Source organism: Cebus imitator, unplaced genomic scaffold (assembly GCF_001604975.1).
Source record: "Cebus imitator isolate Cc_AM_T3 unplaced genomic scaffold, Cebus_imitator-1.0 Scaffold5, whole genome shotgun sequence".
In the NCBI taxonomy this organism is placed as follows: Eukaryota; Metazoa; Chordata; class Mammalia; order Primates; family Cebidae; genus Cebus; species Cebus imitator.
The window spans coordinates 3,559,055-3,586,766 of NW_016107320.1; the positions used below are offsets into that span (position 1 = coordinate 3,559,055).

The 27,712-nt window shown below is 43.9% G+C and overlaps 1 protein-coding gene across 3 annotated transcripts in view; it reads right to left on the bottom strand.

Annotated features, from left to right (window-relative positions):
• MFHAS1 (malignant fibrous histiocytoma amplified sequence 1) overlaps positions 1-27,712 on the bottom strand; it is a 111,071-nt gene that overhangs the window by 14,353 nt on the left and 69,006 nt on the right. The gene's annotated exons all lie outside the window — the stretch shown is intronic.

Here is a 27,712-nt window from a genome sequence, read left to right on the forward strand (position 1 = left end):
CTAAGATCAGCCCAGCCTCCTCCAGGCAAGGGGACTGCCCTGATAGGTATGTGTGAAGTAGATGCACTGACACACACTATCTAATAAGTCTAGTAAAAACACATAATTAACCTAATGGATTACCACAATACCTAAAGGAAGACCATTACTCTGCATGAACCTGGATGTGATGTCTCTTCAACGAGATCATTACATCTCTAAAAGCAGTGATGACTTCCATTCTGTCATCTATATACTCAGAGCACCCTGCCCTTTCTCAGAGAGTACCCAAGAAACAGCTGCTGGCTGGCGATGGGACACATTATTGTTCAAACTGCCCTACTTAAACCTAGGAACTAAATTTTGTGGTGTTGTTTTGGAGACAGGGTCTTGCTTTGTCACCCAGGCTGAAGTGCAGTGGCCTAATCATAGCTCGCTGCAGCCTCCATCTCCCAGGCTCAAGTGATCCTCCCACCTCAGCCTCTCGAGTAACGGGACCACAGGTATGCAGCACCACATGTGGCAAATTTTTAACATTTTACTTTTTTTTTTTTTTGTAGAGATGGGAGTTTCGATGTTTCCCAGGCTGGTTTCAAACTCCTGGCCTCAAGCAATCCTTCCACCTCAGCCTCCCAAAGTGCTGAGATTACAGGTGTGAGCCACCATGCCTGGCTTCTAGAAAGACAGTTCACCAAAGTAAGGACATGAAATGTATACCAACTGGGGAAAGACACTACTGCAATTAAAACTTCACCTCTATGCACCAACCACTTCTATTGCTGACTTGAAATTCTACAGACTCCAAAGAATAGCAGTCCCCCTTTATCCCTGGGAGATGTGTTCCAAGACCCCAGAAACTGAGGACAGTACCAAACTCTTTTTGCCTATAAAGAGTCACCTATGATAAAGTTTAATTATAAATTAGGCACAGTAAGAAATTAATAACAACAATAAATAGGACAACTACAATATATTGTATTAATAACTAAAGTTATGTGAATATGGTCTCTCAAAATTATTATTATGCTGCATTCACATGTATTTGGACCACTGTTGACTGCAGGTAACTGAAATCACAGGAAGTGAAACCATGGATAAGGGGGACCACTGTATCTGCTGGCATATAATGATATGAAATTCCTTTGCCTCAAAATATTGTATTTTTGGCTGAGTGCAGTGGTTCATGCCTCTAATCCCAGCACTTTGGGAGGCCGAGCTGGGTGGATCGCTTGAGCCCAGGAGTTTGAGACCAGCCTGGCCAACATGGTGAAACCCTGTCTCTACTAAAAATACAAAAATCAGCCAGGGATGGTGGCAGGTACCTGTAATCCCAGCCAGTCAGGAAGCTAAGGCAGGAGAACTGCTTGAACCTGGGAGGCCGAGGTTTCAAGTGAGCTGAGATGGGGCCACTGCACTCCAGCCTGGGCAACAGAGTGAGGCTCTCTCAAAAAGCAAAACAAAACAAAAATACCGTATTTCTAAATGTCTCATCCCCAACAAAGCCCACAGTGATAGTGCATGCCCACATCAGCACGGGGCTCACAGTTTTTAATGTATACCTCATTTAATCTTCACAACATCCCTAGATGGGTTTATCCTCATTTTACAAATGAGGATGCTAATGTCCAGGGAGGTTATGTGATATACCCAGGGCCAGGAGGTAACCAGCGGCAGACTCGGGTTGTGAACTTGGGAACCCACTTCTGGTACCCTTACTCTTTGCCCCTAGTCTAATGCCTCCCCCAAAGTAGGGACTGCTTCTTTATGCCAGAACTCACCTTTCCTAAATGAGCAATCTAAAAACAGTTTTTTTTTGTTGTTTTTGTTTTGTTTTTGAGACAGAATCTCAGTCTGTCGGCAGGCTGGAGTGCAATGGCACAATCTTGGCTCACTGCGACTGCTGCCTCCCAGGTTCAAGCAGTTCTGCCTCAGCCTCCCAAGTAGGTGGGACTACAGGCATGTACGACCACACCAGGCTAATTTTTTTGTATTTTAGTAGAGACAGGGTTTCACCATGTTGGCCAGGATGGTCTCGATCTCCTGACCTCGTGATCCACCCACCTCGGCCTCCCTAAGTGCTTACAGACGTGAGCCACTGCGCCCGGCGAACTAAGCGTTATGCTTTTATGAAAGACATTAATTTCCTGATGTGAATATTTTTATATAGTGTCGCACAATACTAACTGAATGTAATTTGGGTTCCTTAACCAAACTCCTGTAAACAGCAAACTGCTACAAAGTTATTTTAGCATCATTAGCTTGTATCATGGATATGTGGATATGAGAACTACACTTCAACACCAGCTAGGAAAAGATCCCCAAATATAAAAATGCAAGTTAAAAATGTAAACGTTAAATGCTTATCAAGTAATGAAATGAACCGAAGTAACAGCGTGTTTCAGCTAGACTGGAACCTGGAAGGTGTCCAGTCCAAACATCGATTAATAAGTCAGAAGCTCTGAGTTTAACATATTTGCTCCAAGTCCCACAGAGAGCTGCACGTCCATAAACCAACGCACCCATCATGTACCACAGAAGCTAGGACTCCAACGAGAAGGTGCTGTGGACACCCCAGGCTCTGAACAATCTTACTTCTGGGACTGCCTTCACCTAGAGCTCCTTGCCTGGCATCTTCAAGTTCTACTTTTGTCCCCAAATCATCCCCAGGGCTTGAACACAGATGGGGCTTCTTTGGTTTCCCCTGAAAATTCTCTCCTGGTCCTTATTCCACACAGGTGCAGCTCCCTCTGCTTTTATCTGCCTGGGCACCTAGAATAACAACTGGGGATGCCAAGCCCCTGTCCTCAGCACCCATCCCTGGCACCAGCCTGGCACAGCTGGCTTCTTGGCTAGTATGTCATAGCTTTCAGTGATCAGATCATTTTTTCAGAGAATTTGAAATAACATACAGCAGACTGTTAAGCCTCAGTTATCAACTCTAACTGTACCTCAGACTCTCAGTGTCACACAGAGCCAGGTCCCTGGTTTTGTTTGGGTCTTATCTCTAGCAGCACTGCCATCCATCGAAACAGAGCATGAAGGTGGAAGGCATTGAGAAGTTCCACACATGTGAAAAATTCACTTGATCTTTTAATAAATACTGAGCAACAAGCAGAACAGTCCATAATTTCTGGCACATTTGTATACTTCAACAACCTACTACGTGGTGACAGTATCCTTAGGATTTAAGAAACCTGCACAGTTCCCAGATTAAGAACATAAGAAAAACAGCTTTTTCCTTTCAAAATGATCTTAACTCAAATATGAAGAATGGTTTATGTGTGTGCTATCTAGTAAAACAGAAGCTAATCATTCTCTAATTTAACATAAACTTTATCTTCAAGATAAAGTGCATTATTTCACTGAGTAACTAACTACTGAGATGTCACCATCTGTGAGAACTGAAGAAGATGCAGGGGTCTAAGAGTTTAGGGCACAACCTCCACCATGGAGGATCCCAGTGTCCACAAGGGAGGCCAAGTGTGCAAAGAATACAGTCCTGTATGATGAGGTCCCAAGGAAATTTACACGAGATGTTGGAGGCATTGGAGAAGGAAGATTCATACTGATTCACAGGATTGGGAAAGACTTCAGAGTAGGGAACACTTAGCCAAAGGACCTAGCAACTTTTGTTATCAGAGTGGAGAACAATGCATGCATTGTACTTTACCATCATACTATAATATATGTCAAACTGCAAAATAAGCCTAAGTTAACCCAGGAAGAAGAAAAGAAGACCACAGCAGCAACTCACATTTCGTGAGCACTTTTTATTTGCTTGATGTTGTTTATGTGTCATATCAGTCTTCACAACAACACAAGGAGGTAGGGACAATTATTATCCTCATTATATGCAGAAGAGGAGATTGAGGCTCAGATGGAAGAGGCAATACTTTGCCAATGGTCACAGGAAGAAGTGGCTGTGCTGAACTTTGACAGCAAAATTGACTAAACTCGTCACCACCAGATATCCTGTGTCAAGGATACCATGAGGTTTAAATTAGGTAATACATACATGAAACATACTAAACAGTGTATCTGGCATCTAGTAAGTTCTTGACACTATTACTGTAGTCATGAGAAGATTCTCTAAAGGCTTACTCTTCTAAATACACGAAGAGTTCATACAAGCACATGTGAGGACATGGCGAGAAGATGCCGTGTGTGAATTAGAAAGCCCTCACTGGATACCAAGTCTGCTGATGCCTCGATCTTGGACTTAACAACCTCCAAAACTGTGAGCAATAAATTTCTCTTCCTTATAAGCTACCCAGTTATGAGTAATAAAGGGTAATGTCCAGAGCAGTTCCTTGGATGGTAGAGAAGTTTGCTGGGCTAGGAGCCAGACTGTCCATGGTCAGCTGGCCAAAGCTAGCAGGCAGGGGACTGTCCTCTGGGTGCAAACAAAATTCCCTGGGAAGCTGTCTTAGGGGGTGAGGAAGCAGGCTGTGGGGAAAGCATGCTATTGAACTTCCTGGGAAACTTGATGAGGCACCAGCTGTGGTCCCTGGAAGGCCAACTACATGGGATGCTGAATTTATGGGGAAGGCAGCTAGAACACCCTGAAAGGGGCTGAATTGCTGCTGAACTTGCAAGGGAATTACTCGGCGTATCCAGGCTATCGGTGGACTTGTCAACAATCTTCCTGCTGAGGCATTAACAAGTCAGCTGGGGTACACACAGGTATATTCCAGCTTTTAGCCACATATACTCTTAGGGGATTTGGGGATTCAAAAAGTGGTTCCCCAAAACTGTAGGGATGCTGCATTCTTCCTGTGAACAAGGTTTGCTCTCAGCTCAATTATGGAGTCAGCCTTCCTTACCAGTGGGTTTTGCATCCATGGATTCAACCAATTGCAGGTTGAAAAAAATTCTTAATTGCATCTGGGCTGGACGTGATGGCTCATGCCTATAATCCCAGCACTTTGGGAGGCTGAGGGGTGGGGTCAGATCATTTGATGTCAGGAGTTCAAGACCAGCCTGGCCAACATGGTGAAACCCTATCTCCACTAAAAATATAAAAATTAGCCAGGCGTGGTGGCAGGCAACCATAATCTCAGCTACCTGGGAGGCTGAGGCAGGAGAATCACTTGAATCAAGAGGCCGAGGTTGCCGTCAGCCGAAATCGTGTCACTGCACTCCAGCCTTGGTGACAGAGTGAGACACTGTCTCAAAAAAANAAAAAAAAAAAAAAATAAAATGAAAATAAAAATAAATTGCATCTGTACTGAACATGTACAGACTTTTTTCTTGTCATTATTCCCTAAACAATATAGTTTAACAACTATTTACATAACATTTGTACTGTATTAGTTATTACAGGTTATCTAGAGTTGATTTAAAATATAAGGGAGGAGGACGGGTGTGGTGGCTCACTCCTGTAATCCCAGACTTTGGGAGGCTGAAGCAGGCGAATCACCTGAGGTCAGGAATTAGAGACCAGCCTGGCCAACCTGGTGGAATCCTGGCTCTACTAAAAATACAAAAATTAGCCAGGCATCGTGGCACATGCCTGTAATCCTAGCTACTCGGGAGGCTGAGGCAGGAGAATCACTTGAACCCAGGAGGTGGAGGTTTCAGTAAGATTGTGCCATTGCACTCCAGTCTGGGCAACAGAGCGAGACTCTGTCTCAAAAAATAAAATAAATTACACAGGAGGATGTTCATAGGTTATGTGCAAATACCACACCACTGGGTATCAGGGATTTGACCATCCAAAGACTTTGGTACCCACAGGGGTCTTGGAACCAATGCCCCATAGGTACCATTCCTCTTCAAAATGACTCAAACTGACAGGATCACTTGATAATTGAATATATCCTGTGGTATGGTTCCAACAATAGCTACAAAAACTTACCCCATCAAAAATTATGACCCTCTCCTAGAACTGTGTTTTCAATTTCAGCACATATCTCTGCAACTCTAAAATGCAGGAACCCACTGAATTCTGAGCAATTTAACAATGTGAGGAAATTTCCATTTCTAACCATTTGTAGAATTCTCAACTCCAGTTTTGATTCTGAATGCTGAGACTTCTTTAGATTTAAAAAACAAACAAAAAACACTCAAAAACACCCTTCAGTGCCTTGAAGCTTTGGAAACAATTTGTGAAATCTTATCTGTCACAGACTACAATCAGCAGGGCAAAGAAAACCAGGCAAGTTGGGGTTCTCAGAGGTGCCCTTAAATAAGAATGCTCTCAGCTCCTATCTTCAGCGAGTATTCATGGTCACTAGGCAACACTAAACATACTCAATGTCAGCACTTGGCTTCCACTTCTTCCAAACATCCTCCAAAGTGGTGATAGTTAAAGGCAAAAGGAAGAAAAAAGGTCACAATCTTGATTGCTTCTGTGGCTCACACAATGGCTCTCAGATTCTCCCAGTGAATAACGCCAGGGGGGCCGTGCCAGGCCAACACACTGGGCATGGATGGAGGGCACCTTTCAGTTTTCCTTTCATGGCAGGTGCTCTACCTGGAGCCCATGAGCTCAACTTTTCCTTGTGTAGCCCAACTCCTGTCAGAAGACAATCATCCTAACAGTAATGTTTGCTTGCTAATAACATAAAGCTTTTTTAAAATTATTTTTTTGGTTTGAAAGATAGAAGGGAGAAGGGAATGACTAAATGATCTTGGGTTTGCTAAACCAACAAGAGGTGCATTTGGTCCAAGGGCCCCCTGAGGGATCATCAGTCAGGTCTCTTCTAGATCAAAAACCTGGGGCCTCAGATCACAATGCCCCTTCCAATACATTTGGCAAATGTTCAACCACAGAAAACCAAGGGGAAAAGCTGCTATTAAAATTACTTTTCAAATCTCTACTAGAGTTTAGTCTCTTCCCTCATATTACAAGCTTATACAGCCAACCCCTGTAATCCCAGCGCTTTGGGAGGGTAAGGCAGGAGGATCACGAGGTCAAGAGATCAAGACAATCCTGGCCAACATGGTGAAACCCTGTGTCTACTAAAAATACAAAAATTAGCTAGGCGTGGTGGCACGCACCTGTAGTCCCAGCTACTTGGGAGGCCAAGATCATGCCACTGTACTCCAGCCTGGCAAGAGAGTAAGACTCCGTCTCAAAAAAAAAAAAATTTCATACACATCCAATCCTCTGTAGCATTCATCCTTCTGTCTTCCTCATGCCTGGTTATTTGCAATTCCTATTCCTCCTGCACTCTCTGTTTCTAACACCTGCAACAGAGAGAGAGCCCATCTGCCCCTCCTCTAGGCCACTCTTCCTCCAGGATGCCCACCTGCTACAAAAGCATCAGGGTCTTGGTATCTCCAGAGTCCCTGAGGAATTTCCTTCCCATAATGTCCGCTACAACACTGGGATGAAAGGCCAGGTAGAAACTTCAGGAAGATTCCACTTTGAAGTCCGACACTCTACCAGACACAAAATAAATATTCCTGGGGGCCAGAATAAACACCCCAGGCCAACAAGTAAACCTGTCTCAGGTGGCATGTATTAATATGTAGGAGAAGTTTCCCCAGGGAGGTTTCAGGAAGCTGAGTCACCTACTAAGAAGGGCTTTATTTTTGGTTCTAAAAGAACAATAGCAAAGTATTGTTCTACATCTAAGTTCTTTAAACTTACTGTTCTCAACATCTTTATCAGTCCCAGATGAACCCTGACACTATACAAGTTGCAATAACACAAGAACAATAAATGCTTTCTTTAGATTTTGTATAAGACTTCTCTGGAATTTCTAAAAATCCTGGAAAAAGGCCGGGTACATCCCAGCATTTTGGGAGACCAAGGCTGGCGGATCACTTGAGGTCAGGAGTTTGAGACCAGCCTGGCTACCATGATGAAACCCCATCTCTACTAACAATACAAAAATAAGCTGGGCAAAGTGACACACATTTATAATCCCAGCTACTTGGGAGGCTAAGACAGGAAACTCACTTGAACCCAGCAGGCAGAGGTTGCAGTGAGCCGAGATTGCACCACTGCACTCCGGCCTGGGGTCAGAGTCAGACTCTGTCTCAAAAAAAGAAAAAAAAGAAAAGAAAACTCAGAAAGGAACCATGGAGCACCACTTGAAGCTTAAATGAAGTGGTTTTATCATGCTGGGGGTATAGAAAATCATTCCTCAAAATATGGCACCTGAGTACTTTTGAAAGCTAAGAGGCCTCAGAAATCAGCCTCAGAATGAAGGTCCCTCTAACCTTGTCTTGTGCCTCCCCAAATCCCAAGGGCAGGGACTATTTCTGGAATTTTCTTATCTGACCAAGAAAGCTTGCCACAAGAAACATAAATGCTTTCTGTGCCCTCCCTGGAATCTCATTATCTCAGGAAAAAAGCCTGAGGAATGTGACCATACCTGGCAGACTTTTTCACAAGATAATGTCTGCCTCTCAGGCTCATTCAGATTCCAAAGCGAATCACTTAGAAGTTAATTTCTGTCTCTGTGGTCCATTCATTCTCCCTAATAATCACTTACTGCCTCTCAAAAGAACTGTCTACATTCTCATCTCTTCCCTCCCCTATGAAAAAGGGTACAGCTTCTGCACCCTATTGTGGGGTTAGGGTAATCATTCTGTGATCCCCCTCGAATGTTAATAAATTTATTTGCCTTAGTAATCATCTTATTCTTATTAATTTGCCTTTCATCAGTTGATTTTCACTGAGCCTTCTTCTGAGAACAAAGGGAAAGTCTTCCCTGCACCCCCTACATTGAAAAGAAAGCGTTCACATGGATGGCACACACACTTAAAAACCTCACCATCCACAAGAAGTGGCAAGGGCTGGTGTGAAAATGTTGAGACTAATTCATGGAAGTAAATTAACAGTGGGACACATTGTGAGAAGCTAAAACTTTCGAGGTCAATGTTACAAAGGAGAGCTAGAGCCTTCTACAACATTATTCTCTTAGTAACAACAAAAAAAGGAAAATGACTTGAACTTGTCATTCACCCACATGTATCAGTATATACAGTGATATATTTAGATATACAGTGTTCCCCCATTATCTGTGGTTTTTGTTTTCAAAGGTTTCAACTACCAGCAGTCAATCTAGGTCTGAAAATATTAAATGAAAAACTCCACGAATAAACAATCATCAGTTTTAAATCTAGCACCGTTCTGACTAGCATGATGAAATCTCAAGCTGTCCAGCTCCATATCCCCCGAGTGCCATGAATCCTCCTTTGTCCCATGTCCCCCACAGTCTAGACGCTCCCCACCTGCTCATCACTTAGGCACCTTCTCAGTTATGAGATGCACTGTCAAAGCATTGCAGTGCTTAATATATAACCCTTATTTTACTTCATAATGGCCCCAAAGTGCAAGAGCAGTGATGCTGGTGATTTGGATCTGCCAAAGAGAAGCTGTTAAGTGCTTAAGCAAAAAGCTGAAAGGTCTTGACTTAATAAGGAAAGAAAAAAAATTGCATGCTGAAATTACTAGATCTACAGTGAGTACGAATCTTCTACCCATGAAATTGTGAAAAAAGACAAATCCGTGCTAGTTTTGCTGCTGCACCTCCTGAAACCATCTCGCCAACTCCAGTCCCTGGAAAAACTGTCTTCCACGAAACTGATCCCTGGTGCCAAAAAAGGTTGGGGACAGCTGCTTTATAGTGATACAAACATAGTGAGATTCACACACACCCTGCCCTTTGTTGCTCTGTAATGGCCCTGCATATAAGTATGTCCTTAAGAAAACGTGCACAAGGACTTACACCATCCTCTCCTCACTGACCCTTAAAAGGTCCAACACCATCTGACCCAAGTCAAAGCTGATTCAGTGCAGAGGGACAGGCTGCCCTTGCCTCTTCCCACCATTCACTCATCCCACCACGCCTCCCTGCAGACGCATGTGCCTGCCACTCAGCTCCGTTTTCCCCACTAAGGGTTTATATAAATACAAATCCACCCAAGAAAGGAAAACTATTTCCCCTTTTCCTGCTCTGGATAAAGTTCCAGCAGGCTTGGCTAAGGATGAGACAAGCTTCCCAGATCAAAGAGTGTTGGGGAGCGGGGGAGGGGGAGGAGCGGAGCTCAAACCTAGCTCAGCCCTCTCCTCTCACAAAACGCAAGTCAAGATTATAAAAAGCCCACAGTGCTGCACTGAAGTGCTTTCAAAAGGTTACTCTTTATTTTGATAGCCTGTCACCTACTTCTTACTGGAAAATGGTTCCAGGCTCAGAGAAGTTACTGCAGGCCGCATAAAAGCATTCGGACTATAACATTCTCCCTCCCAACATTCATTTTCCTTTCAGCAGAAAAGCAGAAGAATCTTTATGACCTGAAATTAGAAACACTAGCCCCCAAGGACCTCATCAAAATCTACCTGATTTTGAAGTACTAAGGGGAATCATATGAAGTCCTTAACAATGATCAGAAGCCAGGCCAGTGTGGTGGCTCACACCTGTAATCTAAGCACTTTGGGAGGCCAAGGCAGGCAGATTGCTTGAGGCCAGAAGTTTGAGATCAGCCTAGCCGACATGGTGAAACCTTGTCTCTACTAAAAGTACAAATATTAGCCAGGTGTGGTGGCGGGCACTTGTAATCCCAACTGCTCAGGAGGCTGAGGCAGGAGAATTGCTTGAACCCAGGAGGCAGAGGTTGCAGTGAGCCTAAATAATGCCACTGCCCTCCAGCCTAGGCGACAAAGCACGACTATCTTGGGGGAAAAAAAAAAGAATGATCAGAAGCCATATACTGTCAACTCTTGAACAAGAAAGGTTTGAACCATGCAGGTCCATTTATTGGAGAATTTTCTTCCATCTCTGCCACCTCCTAAGACAGCAAGACCAGCCCCTCCTCTTCTCAGCCTACTCAATATGAAGACGATGAGGATGAAGATCTTTATGAAGATCCACTTCCACTTAATGACTGGTAAATACATTTTCTCTTCCTATGATTTTCCAAACATTTTCTTTCCCCTAGCTTAGTTTATTGTAAGAGCACAGCATATAATATATACATCCTATGAAATGCGTGTTGATCGACTATTGATGTTATTATCCATTAAGGTTTCCAGGCAGCAGTGCACTATCAGCAGTTAAGTCAAGGACTCAAACGTTATATGTAGATGTGGCTCCATGGCAGGGAATGGTCACTGCACCTAAACCTCAAGTTGTGGAAGGGTCAATTGTACTTGCTTCTTGTCTCCTAACAATTCATTTTTCTCCAAGGAAGCGAGGAAGGACGAGGAGTGAAGACTGGGGCTGGTGGGGCAGGGTAACACTGAGGCCTCCCTGAAAAGGCCTGGGAGACAAGAGAAAACTCACAGGCTTGGAGTCAGACCCAAGGGCCTCAAGGCCAGAAGGAACCTTGAAATGGCTCAACTTCCCTTTTTGCACATGAATATTTCGCACATGCAGAAATATCTCCCACAGCACTACAGGGAGAGGATTCCAGCTGGAATGCTCTCTCAACACCAGCTTTTCTTTATCTACTCCCCTACCCAAGTGTCATTCACAGAACAAAATCCAGCTGGGACTTGAGGCCATTTTAAACCCACAGCATCTACGATGACAGAAAAAGCATTAAGTTTCATGACCAATTTAAAGCCAGCACTCCTAAGCATCTTCAAACTCTGAAAAATTGTAATTGCGAACCAGAATTAATTTCTTTTTTTTTTTTTTTTTTTTTTTTGAGACAGGGTCTTGCTCTGTCACCCAGGTTGAAGTACAGTGGCGCCATCATAGCTTACTGCAGTCTCAGCCTCCCAAGTAACTGAGATCACAGGCACACACCATCATACCTAATTTTAAAAAAAATTTGTAGCGATGGGGGTCTCGCCATGTTGCCCAGCATGGTCTCAGACTCTTGGTGTCAAGTGATCCTCACACCTCAGTCTCCTAAAGTTCTGGGATTACCAGCGTGAGCCACCATGCCTGGCCAATGCTAGTGTTCCTCTCCTTTGGGTAACTAATATCCATCTGACACATATTAGCTGATGCCATGTCTCCTCTGCAGGGACGTAAGCTCCACAAGAGTGGGATTTTCCTTGCTCACTGTTGGAACCCGAGCATCCAGAATAGTGCCAGCAGGCACATGGCATTCCCTAGATATATGCTGAAGAACTCAATTCATCTATCCCTGAATCCGTAAGTTGGGGGCATAATACCACAGTCTCTCCAGTGCCCTCAGGGGTGTGGTTCTGAATCTGACATGTGTGGTGCAGGGTTAGGCTGCAGGAGTTGGAGTCCACACCCTCTTCTTCCACAGGGTGCACAAGTGCCCAGCTAGGAAGTTTCCAGACTTCCCTGGGCAGTACCACATCCTCCGCATGCGATCCAAGGGCAAACAAAAAAACTCCAGGAAGTAGCACTCCCTGCTCTGCTGTCTTACTGGATTACTGGATCTTTTTCAAACTAAAGAGAAAACCACAACAAAGTCAAGTTCCATTTGGGGCAATTCTAATGCCAGCCTCTTAAAATATTTTCTCCATGTTGAGGATGACATGGCTCAGAGTCTTCAAGGGAAGCCAGTAAGGGTAGTGCAAAATGGCTTCCTTTGAGAAGGGGAGGGCAGAGATCCAAAGAATCATTTAGTGGTTTGGGGGTGTGAGGTAGGGGGAGCCTGAAGCTGGAGTAAGATCCCAGCATCCCCCTTTCTATCCTCCAGTCTCGGTTACTTACATGGGCTGGTCAACCCTGCTGCATCCCAGGGTGGTGGGCACATCTCTGGAGATCTCGCTCTCTGCAGTGCTCTCCTATGGGTCGGCTATCTCAGCCCACCCTCCTGGCACCACAGCTTGGAAACTCAAAGACAGTAAGCTGGGGCAACGACAGGGCTTGCCTCATTCACTTCTCATAGCTCAGGGTCACTGTCCTTTGCTGCCTGACGCTATGGTCTTGGAAATCATTATTTCATGTATTTTACTGGGGATTTTGCCCTAGGTGGGAGAATGAATATGGTTCCTATGACACCGTCTTGGCAGGAAGGGGCAGTGGGACTCGGGAAGGGGGTAGTGTGGCTACAGACATGTTTGCTTTTGCTTTGTGTTTGTTTTTGCCATAGGTTTTTTAGAGCTTGATACTGTGAATAAAATTTAGTCAGGTGCTGTATAATGACTTCTTTTTTGCTTTTTTGAGATAAAGTCTCACTGTCGCCCAGGCTGGAGGGCAGTGGAGTGATCTCAGCTCACTGAAATCTCCACCTCCCGAGTTCAAGCAATTCTCTGGCCTCAGCCTCTTGAGTAGCTGGGATTACGGGTGCATGCTACCACGCCCAGCTAATTTTTGCATTTTTCATAGAGACAGAGTTTCACTATGTTGGCCAGGATAGTCTCAAACTCCTGACCTCAAATGATCCATCCACATTGGCCTCCCAAAGTGCTGGGATTACAGGCATGAACCACTGTGCCTGGCCTTCATATAATGGCATGGTGGACCCCACATTTTTAAGGGTGGTCCCATAAGATTATAAAGGAGCTAAAAAATTCTTATCTCCTAGTGGTCCAATGCATCATTCTCATGTTTGCTGTGATGCTGGCGTAAACAACCTACTTCACTGCCAGCCATATAAAATTCTAGCACATACAATTATGTACAGTATATAAAAACAAAACAAATGACTATGTTACTGGATTATGTGCTTAGTAGACTACACTTTTTATCCTTCTTTTTGGAGTGTATTTCTACATATTAAAAAAAATCTATTGTAAAACAGCCTTAGGCAGGTCCTTCAGGGGGTGTTCCAGAAGGGAGATGACAGCTCCATCACTGTTACTGTCCCTGAAGACCTTCCAGTGGGACAAGATGTGGAGATGGAAAAGTGATATTGACGATCCTGACCCTGTGTAGGCCTAGGCTAATGTGTGTGTCTTCATTTTAACAATAAAGCTTTAAAGTTAAAAAAAACAGAAAATTTAAATAGAAAACAAGCTCATACAATAAGGATATAAAGAAAGAAAATACGGCCGGGCGTGGAGGCTCACACCTGTAATCCTAGCACTTCAGGAGGCCAAGGTGGGCAGATCATGAGGGTCAAGAGATCGAGACTACCCTGGCCAACATGGTGAAACTCAGTCTCTACTAAAAATACAAAAATTAGCTGGGGGTGGTGGCGAGGGCCTGTCGTCCCAGCTACTTGGGAGGCTGAGGCAGGAGAACTGCTTGAACCCAGGAGGCAGAGGTTTCAGTGAGCTAAGAGCGTGCCATTGCACTCCAGTCTGGTGACACAGCAAGACTCCATCTCAAAAAAAAAAAGGGAAAATATTTTTGTACAGCTGTGCGATGTTTGTATTTTAAGCTAAGTGTCATAACAGCCAAGAAGTTAAAAAAAATAAAAGTGTTATAGTAAGGTAATGTTAATTTATTATTAAAGAAATAAAAAAGATGTAATAAATTTGATGTTGCCTAAATGTCCAGTGTTTACAGCAGTTGCAATGTCCTGGGCCTTCATGTTCACTCACATTATTGATTCACCCAGAGTAACTTCCATTTTTACAAGCTCCATTTACAGTAAGTGCCCTACACAGGTGTATATTCCATTTTTCATCTTTTTTTTTCTTTTTTTTTTTTTTTTTTGAAACACAGTATTGCTCTGGCACCCATGCTGGAGTGCAGGGGCATGATCTCAACTCACTGCAAACTCCACCTCACCGGTTCAAGCAATTCTTGTGCCTCACTCTCATGAGTCGCTGGGATTATGGGCGTGCACCACCATGTCCTGCTAATTTTTGTATGTTTAGTAGAAATGGGGTTTCACCATGTTGTGCAGGCTGTCTCGAACTCCTGGCCTCAAGTGATCTCCCCACCTCAGCCTCCCAAAGTGCTGGGATTACAGGTGTGAGCCACCATGCCAGGCCACTATTTTTTAAATCTCTATACTGTCTTTTGAGTGCACCGTTTCTATGTTTAGATACACAAATACTTATCATCGTGTTACAATGGTCTACAGTATTCAGTACAGTCACATGCTGTACAGGTGCATAGCCTCGGAGCAACAGACTAGACCATATAGCCTGGGCGTGTAGTAGGCTAGACCATCGAGGTTTATGTAAAGTGTACTCTGTGACGTTCACACAATGACACAAGCACCCAAGGGTGCGTTTCTCAGAGCATATCTCTATCAAGCAAGGAATGATTGTAGTTTCTTTTTAAATGATAAGCCTGTCATTGAAGTTAAAAAAGTTAGGCTCTTCCAAAAATGCTGAATGAAAAGGCAAGTCACAGATTGGGAGAAGATATTTGCAAAGTATATATCTGATGAAAGACCTGTATGCCAAATAGGTAAAGAACTCTCAGAACTTCAGAAAATAAAACAATTTTTAAAAATGGGTAAAGTTCTAACAGACACCAAAGAAGGTAAACCGATGGTAAATAATAGGATGGAATGACACTCAACATGATGCATATTGGGGAACTGCAAATTAAAACCATAGGAGATACTATTTCATGCCTGTTAGAATTTATTTTATTTTAGGTTCCAGTGTACATGTGCAGGATGTGCAGGTTACATACTGCACAGATCAACCCACCACCTAGGTAGTAAGCCCAGCATCTATTAGCTATTCTTTTTGACACTCTTCCTCTTCCTCCCCCACACCACACACAGGGCCCAGTGTGTGTTGTTTCCCTCCCTGTGTCCACATATTCTCATTGCTCAGCTCCCACTTACAAGTGAGAACATGTGGTGTTTGGTTTTCCGTTCCTGTGTTAGTTTGCTGAGGATAATGGCTTCCAGCTCTATCCATGTCCCTGCAAGGGACATGATCTTGTTACTTTTTATGGCTGCATAGCATTCCATGGTGTATATGTACCATATTTTCTTTATCCAGTCTATCACTGATGGGCATTTGGGTAGATTCCATGTCTTTGCTACTGTGAATAGTGCAATAATGAACATACACATGCCTGTATTTTTATAACAGAATGATTTATATCCCTTTGGGTGTATACTCAATAATGGAATTGCTGGATCAAATGGTATTTATGGTTCTAGGTCTTTGAGGAATTGCCACACTGTTTTCCACAATGGTTGAACTAATTTACATTCCCGCCAACAGTGTAAAAGCATTCCTATTTCTCCACAGCCTCACCAGCATCTGTTGTTTCTTGACTTTTTAATACTTGCCATTCTGACTTGTGTAAGATGGTATCTTGTCGTGGTTTTGATTTGCATTTCTCTAATGATCAGTGATGTTGAGATTTTTTTCATGTTTGTTGCATGCCTACTGGAATTTCTAAAATGAAAAACACTCAGCATAATCAAGTGTTGGTGAGGACGTGGAGGAACTGGAACTCTCCTACACTGTGGGTGGCATTTCTTGAAAAGTTGAAACATACACCTAACATGTTACCCAGCTATGCCATTCCTAGATATTTACCCAACAGAAAAGAAAGTTTACATCCATACAAAGACTTGTAGCGGCTTCAAGTGAACTGCCCTGTGGCCCAGTTCCTAACAGCCTAAGTTTTCTAGTCAAAAACTAGAAACTGCCTCATTTGAAGCAATACAAGTTTCCATTAAAAGGTCAGTAGATAAATAAATTGTGGTGTTTTCACACAATAGACTACTATTCAAGAAGGTAAAGGAACGAGTCATGAATATATACACCAACATTGATGACCTGGGAATAACTATGCTAAGTAAAAGATGCCAGACCAAAAACAGAGTACATACTAGATGAGTCCATTATTCAAAACTCTAGAAAATGCAAGTTAACCTGGAGTGACAGGAAGCAGATCAGTGGTTACCTGGGGTGAGGGTGTGAGCCAGGAAGGAACGAAAGTGAGCAAGGAGTGAGGGTGATGGATATGTTCATCATTGGTTCTTTGGTGATGATTTTTATGGGTGTATGTATATGTCAAAATGTATCAAACTGGACACTCAACTATGCATTTTTTCTGTGTGCCAGTTATATCTCAATTCCAAACAAACAAAAACACAAAACCCTTTGGTTAATCCAAAACCTAAACTATTACTAAGAAATCTCAATTGAGGTTATGGCATGACTACCCTGCCCAAGAAAATAAAATGCTTGACAGATTCTGAGAGAGACAAATTTCATTGTCCATATCCTATGAGTTTCATGCTAAATAATCAGGGGATCTCATAGATCAAATATGTACACAGGCAGAAATGCCATAAAAGCATGCATCTTTTTGTGAAATGTTTATAATTATTTCATTTGTGCCTCACTGCAATGTTTGTAAAAGAAAAAAAAGCATATTCTATGAGATGAAATTCAAGCTGAAGCTATACACAAACATGTAGAAAGTTCTAATATTAATAATACTAGATATTATCTAATAATAATTGGTAGATGATACTACTTACCAATGGTTATTATATCAGTAGGTCAAAGTAGTTAAAGATAGTTAATGGCTATAAACTTTGAAAGAGTAGCAATAACATGGAAACATACCTACTGACTGAAGGACCAGCATGTAAAAGCTGACTATTAGGGAAAGGTAAGTCAAGGTGAACACACTCTCACCCATCTCTAATCAACTCAAGACATATTAGCTTGGTTTCTTTCTCCTTCTCTTCTTCAACCTCAGGAAATGACTCCCTACCTGTGACAAGGTTCAAAGAACTATAACTTAAAAGTGAGACACAAGCTTTAGTCCATCCAACACTATACCCACCCTATCCCCAAATGTCAAAGAGAAGCCAAGGCTAAGGGTAATTCGAGATCAGGACACTGGCTGCTTTTAGTATAGAAGCACACAGCAATCTAGTGGCAGACTCAGAAAATTAGCTCGAAAGAGCACCACCCTCTCTCTACCTAGACTGGGTATTATACCACTTCTGATAAGATGAATAACTACCATAATAATCTCTATCAACTATGAAAAAATTTACCCTGGCTTTTAGGAAAGGGGGGAAAAAAAAAAGCACTTGATTTCTTGAAATAAGAAATTACATCAAATTACATCCAAGCTCCTTGTTAATTGAAGTCCATTTGTATCAGAGGTGATTCGTTTAATGAAGCCATTTGAAATAAGTATGGGCAGTCGCCAATCTGCACATACTTGATTTTCAAAAATAATAAATGGCCTCATTCCTCCTCGCAGTGCTCTCTCTGAAGCTTTTAATAATTCCACCTAAGCAGGCTGCCTATTGCCCTAGATCCCTGGCCACAGCCCTAGTCTTGCTGCAGTGTCGAGTGCTGCAGGGCCCCTGAACTCTGTCCCAGCCCACAGATGGGGGCTCTCACCCCTCCTGTTCTCCTTGCTGTGGCTGTAACCCGGGAGTCTCCAACCTTTTTGGCACCAGAAACCAGTTTTGTGGAAGATGATTTTTCCAGGGATGGTGGGGGTGGGGGGATGGTTTCTGGATGAAGCTGTTCCACCTCAGATCATTAGGCGTTAGATTTTCATAAGGAGTGTACTACCTACATCCCTCACATGCAGAATTCACAACAGAGTTTGTGCTCCTATGAGAATCTAATGCTGCCGCTGATCTGACAGGTGGCGGAGCTCAGGCGGTAAAGCAAGCGATGGGGAGTGACTGTAAATACAGATGAAGTTGCTCACTTCCTGCCCTGCGGTCCAGTTCCTAACAGCCCATGAACTGGTACTGGTCAGTGCCTGGGGATTGAGGACCCCTGCTCTAGCCTGCATCTATCCATACAGTCTCACCTATACATTCCATTATGGACTGAGAACACCAAGAAATCATGGACACCCATACTCTTTCAGAATGTTCTAAGTTCTGTGGGCTTTGTGGGTCCACCTTGAAACCTAACCATTTTTCAGATTATCACTATTTCAGAACTGGCTCTTTAAAGTCAGTAGGCTCAGAAGAGTTTCTGGAACACAGCCCTTTGTGGCTAAAGGCAATCCACATAATTCAACAGTAAATTTTCTCTGCACACCCCGTAAGCTTACTAAAAGTGACTTCTTAAACACAAGCAAAGTCATACATCACAGGTCAACCTTGGGTGAAATTGGTGTTCCACCTAGTTCATGGTTCATGCATCCCCAGATCCTTCACGATGCAAAAGCTACAGAGATTTCTATTTTTCTAAGAGGAAGAGGAGGAGAAGAATGGTAAAAGTATGAGTACTTTAATGAAGTCTCGAAGGTGATTCTGACATTTATCCCCTGTATAACCTTGGGGAACTTACTTAGCATCCCTGGGCCTCATTTTTTTCATCTGTGAACTGCAGATAGTAAATGCCAAATATGGACCTTATAGGAATGCTACAAGAATTAAATGATATTTGCAAACTGACCTAACTCTAGGCCTGGAACATAATAGCAACTCACTCAAAGTTTAGTTCCTTCCTCAAACCCTTGTTACCCTGAAATATAAAAACCAAAGTTTGAGCAAAAATAAATTCTGGAAGGAGAGGTGTCTATAAGAGAAGCAATGGCAAGAACCCTGACTTTCCTACTTCCTTCTCTAAAGTCCCTGCTGCTGTCACTATAGTTCATCTCACTTCCAACGGCAGACCTTGTTCTATTAAGAATACCTAGCACTTTCACATGTTTCTTAAGGAAGTGTATATTTGTAGCCCCTTTTTGAGAAAAATTAGGCAATTCCACTTCAAGATATTTATTCTAGGGATATACTAACACATGTCAAAGAATATAGTCTTGAGTCTTTACTGCAGTATTGTTTCTCCAGTAAAATACTGAAAACAATCAAAATGCTCATCAACAGAAGGCTGGCTGAATAAAGCCAGCTTATACAATGAAGTATCATGCTGCCAATAAAAAAGAATCAAACAGCTCTCTATATACCAGTATTTCCCAGTGTATATATTTAACTTTTAAAAAGGATACAAAACACTGTTTATATTCTACTACCATTTTTGGGTGGGAGACTTTCTTTCTTTCCCTACTTATATACATGCAGGTATATACATTATATATATATATATATATATATATATATATATATATATACATACATACATATATATACACACACACACACACACACATATATATATATATACACACATACACACACACACACACATATATATGTGTGTATATATATAGGTTTTTTAAAACATGGAGCATTTCTTTAAGAATACCCAAGAATCTGGCCAAAGTGGTTACCTCTAGGAAGGCAAATATATGGCTGTGGACAGAACAGACAACTTTCTTTTCCCCACAGAGGCTTTTGTATTTTTGAGTCACCCAGGCTGGAATGTGATGGTGCAATCACAGCTCATTGCAGCCTCAGCTTCCCAGGCTCAAGCAATCCTCCTGCTTCAGTCTCCCGAGTTTCTGGGATCACAGGTGCGTACCCCCGTGCCCAGCTGACTTTTCCTATTTTTGATAGAGACGGGGTCTTACTACATTACTCAGGCTGGTCTCAAACTCCTGAGTTCAAACTATCCTCCTGCCTTGGCCTCCCAAAGTGTTAGGGCTACAGGCATGAGCCACCACACCCAGCCTATATAGACTATCTCTGAAACACAAAACTTAATCTATCCCAGTGTAAATTTAGTTTTTGTTCTGATTTTTACCCCCCACAAAAGCTTTCTTATATTTAAAAAGTCTTTCTTTAAATTTAACTACAAAAATTAACAGTGCTGGTTTCAATAAGTAAATAAATATAAAGATGTATAAAGAAAAGAATATAATCCTTTCCCTTCTACTCCCTCCCCAAGCCCCCAGGGTTAGACTGCTGTGTGCCCTTCCCTACACCTTTTTCCAAAAGTACATGCACACACCAGGTATTTTTTGTGTTGACTTCTTTTCTTCTAAGCCGAATCATACCATAAGCCTAACTGCAGCATTCTCTTCTTTCATCTGACAGTATATTATCTGACAGGCAAGTTAGCATGAAAACAGTATTTGTTCCCAATTCCTTTATTCACTTGATCTCCATGTCTTTCTCTTCCCCACCCTACACTTCTTCCCAAACTCACCCAAACAATTTTACGTAAGTGGACTAATGTCATAAATTAATTTTTTAATGGAATCCCCCATTTCCTAAATAATCTCCTGGCATGCCCTTGAAAAAGTGAGTCTACACGTCCAGGTTCCAATCCTGTGGTCTTTCAGAGGCCCTCCCACTTGGAGCTGGTTCCTGCTCCGAGATTATCTCTAGTCAGGAATGGGAAAAACTCCAGGCGTGCCCCCGGAAAATCTCTAGCTACCTGGCCAGGCAGTTAAAGGTGGCCTTGGCCCAGTGCAAAGTGTGATTCCGGGCCAAAGCTGCAGTGCCATTTGTATCCTGGAATTAAATGATCTAAGTGGAGAACCCACTAGATGCTTTGAACAAACCCACATCACACATTTGATGAAGAAAAAATAGCAGCAGTGAGAGACAGCAGCTCTCAAGCAAGACCTGGAAAGGCCGTTAATTTCATTGCCCTTCCTACCCCTCTTCATTTAAAAGCCAACAGAGATAGAGCCTACATGAGTCGGCACAGGGAAAGGGGAGGCCTCTGGGTCTCAGTTCCACAAATATTTTCCCTGCCTGTCCCCCACGGTCTGCAGGCCCAGTGGCCACTCCCTGCGAGTCCTTGAGTGTGAGAGAGAGCAGCTGCCAGACGGAAATGAAGTGAACTGCCTGCCAGGGGATTAGCGGCTTCTGTGCAAAGCTTACGGGATGCCTCTAAGGCCCCTGTGGCAGGAGGTCAAAGAATCTTAACAAGGAGGAGGGAAGTGGAAATAGAAGATTGCTTACTACTAAGCCTATTTCCACCCTGCATTTCTTGGTTCTTGGATTTCATCACAGCGAATTTTACAGAATGCAGGTATGTGTGATCTTTGTTCTGTACAGAGAATAGCACAGAAGCAGACACCTTACTCCCCAAGTTGCTCACAGTTCTTATGTCAATTCAAAGCTGTGACTCATGCCAGAGGTAATGAAAATGGAAGTCAATCGTCACATAAATTTGATTTATGCCAGAGCTTCACATTTTCTTAAAAGGTGGGGGGTGCTTTTACAAAATCGCACAAAACATCCAGCAATGTTTAAATCTTCCTTTGATGTTGCTACAAAGACTTGACGTATATTAAATCTTCTTCTGCCCCCAAGCATGCGAAGATGTTAGTAGATACTACGCAGGTTCTCCATCAAGGTTTTAATAAAATCCTATTGCCATCAAACCCACACTGATCATCTAGACCTAGTCTAGGTGCCTAAATAGTAACTTTTCCAAATAGATGCAAAAGACAGTTGGGTTTACTAAGCACTGGAGCATGTGGACATCTGAGGGATTCACTGATTATCTTTGAGTAAGCCCGCCTCAAAAGGAGAACAGCACAGCGCTGGCCTTGGGGGCTAGCTCCAGCTCTGCCGCCTCCTAGCAGTGGGTCATCGACAAATGGCTCTGATGGCTCCAGGCCTCAGTTTGCACATGTCTAAGGGTGATGTCACTGCATGCCTCATAAGACTGTGGTGAAGCCTGCATGAGACGTTATACACAGTGTATAGCATGAGGCCTTGAGACCCTGCCTGGTCACAGACAAGATTGAGGACTGTCCACCGGACAGCGGCAGCCAATTCCTACGTGTGGCAGCACCAGGCAGGCTGGTGAGAGGAGCTGAAGCAGGTAGATCAGACTGCTCCCTGGGGAATTTGAAATTGGGGTGAGACAGAATCAGCCCGTGGTGGGGGACTGAAGCTGAGAGAGGCTGGAGTGGTCGTTCATATCATGCACAGCTGCAGAGGAAGCTGGTCTGAGGGGAGAGGAAAATGGAGCAAGTCCTCAGGGAGAGGCTGAGATGTGACTGGCTGCAGGGACAGAGATGGCAGCAGGGGATGGAGCAAGAGACAGGGTACCAGGCCAGGGGGACTGAGATGGGAACAGGGACCAAGCCGTGGGATTGAGATGGAGACAGGAACCCCAAGTCAGGGGGACTGAAATGGGGACAGGAACCTCAAGTCAGAGGGACTGAGATGGACACAGAAACCCCAAGTCAGGGGGAATGAGATGCAGACAGGAACCTTAAGTCAGGGGGAATGAGTTGGGGACAGGAACCTCAAGTCAGGGGAACTGAGATGGAGACAGGGACCAAGTCATGGGGACTGAGATGGGGACACGGACCAAGTCAGGTGGACTGAGATGGGGACAGGAACTCCAAGTAAGGGGACTGAGGATGGGTACAGGAACCTCAAGTCATGGGGACTGAGATGAGGACAGGGACCAAGTCAGGGGGACTGAGATGGGGACAGGAACCTCAAGTCAGGGAGACTGAGATGGAGACAGGGACCAAGTCATGGGGACTGAGATGGGGATAGGGACCAAGTCAGGGGGACTGAGATGGGGACAGAGACCAAGTTGGGGGACTCCAAGGGGGACAGGGGCCAAGTCAGGGGGACTGAGAAGGTGTCAAATGATTGAAAACTAGAAAATCAGGACAGAAGGTACCAGCAGTTTGGTGGTGGGGAGGGAGGGTAATAGGTCCTGCATGGGATTCTTCATGGAGGACACAGCGAGAAGACTAGGAAGGAGAGACAGAGGGACACAGACCAGTCTTGAATTCCAGTCCACACAGAGATTCTCTTTCCCATCCCTGGAATCTGGAGCTAGCCCTCCTCTTGCCAGAATCCCGCCTTTCCTTTTAAATTAGCTCAGGAGCTCTGAGTAGAACACAGTAACTCATTAACAGCTTCTCTCAGGAGTATCCTTGTTTCTTATTAACTATAAATCTTTATTTGCACGTTATTATGTGGCTCCAACAAATTATTATAAAAACAGCTTTTTCTCTGTATCCAGAGAAATGTGCTGTGAAGGCCGGGTGGGCAACACTGCGAGAACGAGAAGAGTGAGGAGCTGGACACGGAGCCTGGGTCTGATTCTGATGCTGCGCTAACTCCCTGCCCATTGCTGAAACACTGAGTCCTCTGGGCCTCGCCCCTTCTACTGCAAAAGGAAGGGACTGAACTGATTTATCTCTAGGGCCTCTTCCAGCTTTAAATAGTCCGTTCCAGCTTAAAATACTGTAAAAATCTATTTTCTACTTAATTTTCTAGGCTTCTTAAGTGAAAACTCCTCACAAATTTAGCATGAAGTAGAACAATCTCCTAAATAGGGCATGTAAACATGTCCTGGCTCTCCCAGGCCACCCTCCCACCACTTCCCTAATTCTCCCATCTTCAGCCTTGGCCACAAGCTAATGAAGCCACAGGGCACCGAGAAGAGCATCATCTGCAAAATTGTAGCAGCCCCACAGTGGCTGTGCTCTGCTTCCGATGTAGCACAGAAGATAGTGAGGGCTGAAAACAGAAATAATCTCTCCATGCAGAGATGTGCCCATCTCTCTGGGCTTCAAAGATCTTAGCCACATCGTGCATAATGTATGAGTGAGTGCTCACATAAAAGGCTGTTACTTAGTTCTCTACCACAGCAAATTTCCCTGCAGGGAAGAAAACAACGGTAATTCGTATAAAAATAGGAGAGATTTAATTTTGTGCATAAATAAACATGCTTTTCATTCCCTACTTAGCAAAAACAGTTCCCTCTAGGAGCTCAAGCTACCTGCCTGCAAGCCAGAACTAAATCTATGCATCTGCGCTGCTCTCTGGTCTGACACCTGACCAGCGGGGCCCTCTATGCTCCCATGAGAAGAAGCCAGTAAACAGGCAGGCAAATTTCATAAATAAGGCCACCTTCTCAGGGGCTCAGCAGGGAACAGGATGCCTCGCGGCCAACCTCTTCTTACCTTCCATCATCTAAGCATCTGTTAGAAACACAGGCCTGTCTCCCTCCCTCCCAGCACACAGGGTACCCCGGAGTCCTTACCCACTCCAGCACAGGAAAACCAGCCCTCACTTAGTCTCAGAAAAGATCTGTCTCCAACAGCCTGGAACACTGCAGGCCATTTCAGTCTTCTGGCTCAGATGCAGTGCTAGGGTGAGAGCTTAAAGGGCAATGGTACTTTCTCTCTCTCTCTCTCTCTCTCACTCACACACACACACACACACACACACACACTCTCTCCTTTCTGCTCCATCAGCAGAAAATGATTATTGCTAGTATCTTTTATAAGGTAACTCATTTAACATATGATTCTGCTCTCAAATCTCACCCACTGATGAGCTATAGATCATCTCTAAAAGATAAACCATTTGTAGTCCAGATGGGTTTAGCAGTCAGAAGCCGGGCAAGGAATCAAGAGTGAGACAAGGTATCCATCAATTCTGAAGTTCCAGGAAAGAAAACACATTAGAGCACAGGTAAGCAAGCTGGAGACAAGGCCCGAAGGAACCCAGGAAGGAGGCATGCACAGCAGTTGGACCCTGGAGGAAGCTGCGCTGGCCTCATGGTAACAGATTTGCTTCTTCCAGTCAGATGTGCTTCTCTGGCCCCAGCCCACATTTAGCAATTGCAGGTTCCCAGGCTAGACTCCTAGGTGATCTGTTTTCACCAGGGAAGAGAATCAAGGCAGTAGCTAAGTCAGCGCAATCTCATGCTGTCCTAGAGATTCTGCAAAATGCAGAGCTCCCCTCACAAAAGAGTAAAGGGACAAAAGACTGTATCAGCTTGCTAAGTTATCATAACACAGGGCTACAGGCTGCAGGACTTAAAGAAAAGGTCTTTTTGTTTGTTTGTTTTTTTCTTGAGATGGAATCTTGCTCTGCTGCTCAGGTGGGAGTGCAGTGCGCCATCTTGGCTCACTGCAACCTCCACCTCCCAGGTTCAAGCAATTCTCCTGACTCAGCCTCTGCTAATGTTTGTATTTTTAGTAGAGACGGGGTTTCACCAAGTTGACCAGGATGGTCTCTAACTTCTGATCTCAAGTGATCTGCCTGCTTCACCTCCCAAAGTGCTGGGATTACAGGTGTGAGCCACTGTGCCAAGTTTGAGAACAGGTGTTTATTTTCTCACAGTTCTGGAGGCTGGAAATCCAAGATTAAGGTGCTGGCAGGGATGGTTTCTTCTGAGGCCTCTCTTCCCCGCTGGCAGGCAGCCACCGTCTCCCTGTGTCTTCATGTGTCCTTCCCTCTGTGTATGTCTGGGTACATACACAGTATATACATGTGTGTGTGTGTGTGTGTGTGCGCGCGCGCGTGTTCGCGCACGCACACACACCAGTTATACTGGATTAGGGCCCAACCTATAACCTAATTCAACCATAATTACCTCTTTGAAGACCTAATTCCAAATACAGTCACCTTCTAGGGATTCAGACTTCCACATATGAATTTTAGAAGGAACACAATTCAGCCATCACAAAGGCTAAATAAGAACCTGTTCAAAATGGTAGATGTCTTTTCTTGCTAAAGGAGCTGACTCTTAATTCTCTCCTTCAGCTCCTGGAGATTGTGTAACTAACTGGAGGAGGCTCAGCGGTAAAAGAAGTCTAAGATATTATCTATTCTAACCTCTCATTTTGCAATTGAGGCTGACGTCCACAGGGGTTAAGTGACCTGGTTCTGAGCAACTGGTTGGACAGCTGTACCCAAGAGATTCTGGTTATGGACTGTTGTCAGCTTCCTATCAACTTCCTTCCTTTAAAGTGAACACATATTCATTGTTTTTTAAAGAAAATTTGCAGGAAAGAACACTACAAGATGAAAAATAAATGTCCACCTTCCTCCTCAATGCCAGTCTGTTAACTACTTTAACCATTTCTCAGGTGCCCTCCAGAAATACTGCATGCAAACACAAGTGTGTGTGTGTCACACACAGCTAACTGCCTACCCAATATCCCTTGTCCTCTTCTTCCATATTCACAGAACTCTGGATTGTGTATCAGGGAAGAACATGTGCCTAATCAAAATTTTTGCCTTGACAGATTCCCTTGAAGGTCTGGGTAGCTTTCTAGCCAGTGAAATGTAAGCAGAAGTTGGTCTGGGCATGGTGGCTCACGCCTATAATCCCAGCACTTTGGGAGGCCCAGGCGGGAGGATTACTTGAGGTTACGAGTTCGAGACTAGCCTGACCAACACGATGAAACCCCATCTCTACTAAAATACAAAAATTAGCTGGGCATGGTCATGGATGCCAGTAGTCCCAGCTACTTGGGAGGCTGAGGCAGAAGAATCACTTGAACCCAGGAGGTGGAGGTTGCAGTGGGCTGAGATCATGCCACTACACTCCAGCCTGGGTACAGAGTAAGACCCCGTCTCAAAAAAAAGAAGAGGTAGTTGGAGATTTCTGGAAATATTTTGGCTTTTCTGATTCCATGTTCTTGCTTTCCTCCTTACATTGTTTTGCCATCAGAAATGCAGATGTGAAAAGCCTCTACAGGCAGACAGTGACTAGGCTGCCTCCTTGCTGGGCAGGGCAGTTCTGAAGGAAAAAAAAAAAGAGAAGGCGCAGCATAATGGAAACTCATAAAGCCCTAAATCCCTGGGACAGAGCACCTGGGAACAAAAAGCAGTTTATGAGTTCTGCTGCAGCAGACCTAAATGTACCTGCCCAGCAGCTCTGAATGAACAACGGAGCTCACAGCTCAGCATTTTAGCTCCTATAAAGAAGAGACCGTCTCTTCAAGCAGCTCCCTGACCCCTGTATGTCCAAAGAGCCACCTCATAAAGGAGAGATCAGATAGACACTTGGCAGGTATCCTTCTGGGACAAAGATAGCAGAAGAAGAAAACTGGTAACAACCCTTATTGTTCTGCAGCTGCTGCAGGTGAACCCCAGGCAAGCAGCGCCTGGAGTGGACCTCAGCAGACCTACGGCAGAGACGCCAGACTGTCAGAAGGAAAACCAAGAAACAGAAATAACCTCATCATCAACAAACAGAACGTCCACTCAGAGACCCAATCTGAAAGCCAGCAACTACAAAGATGACAGGTGGATAAATCCATAAAGATGGGAAGAAACTAGTGCAAAAAGGATGGAAACACCTGACACCAGACACCTCTCCTCCTAAAAGGGATCACAACTCCTCACCAGC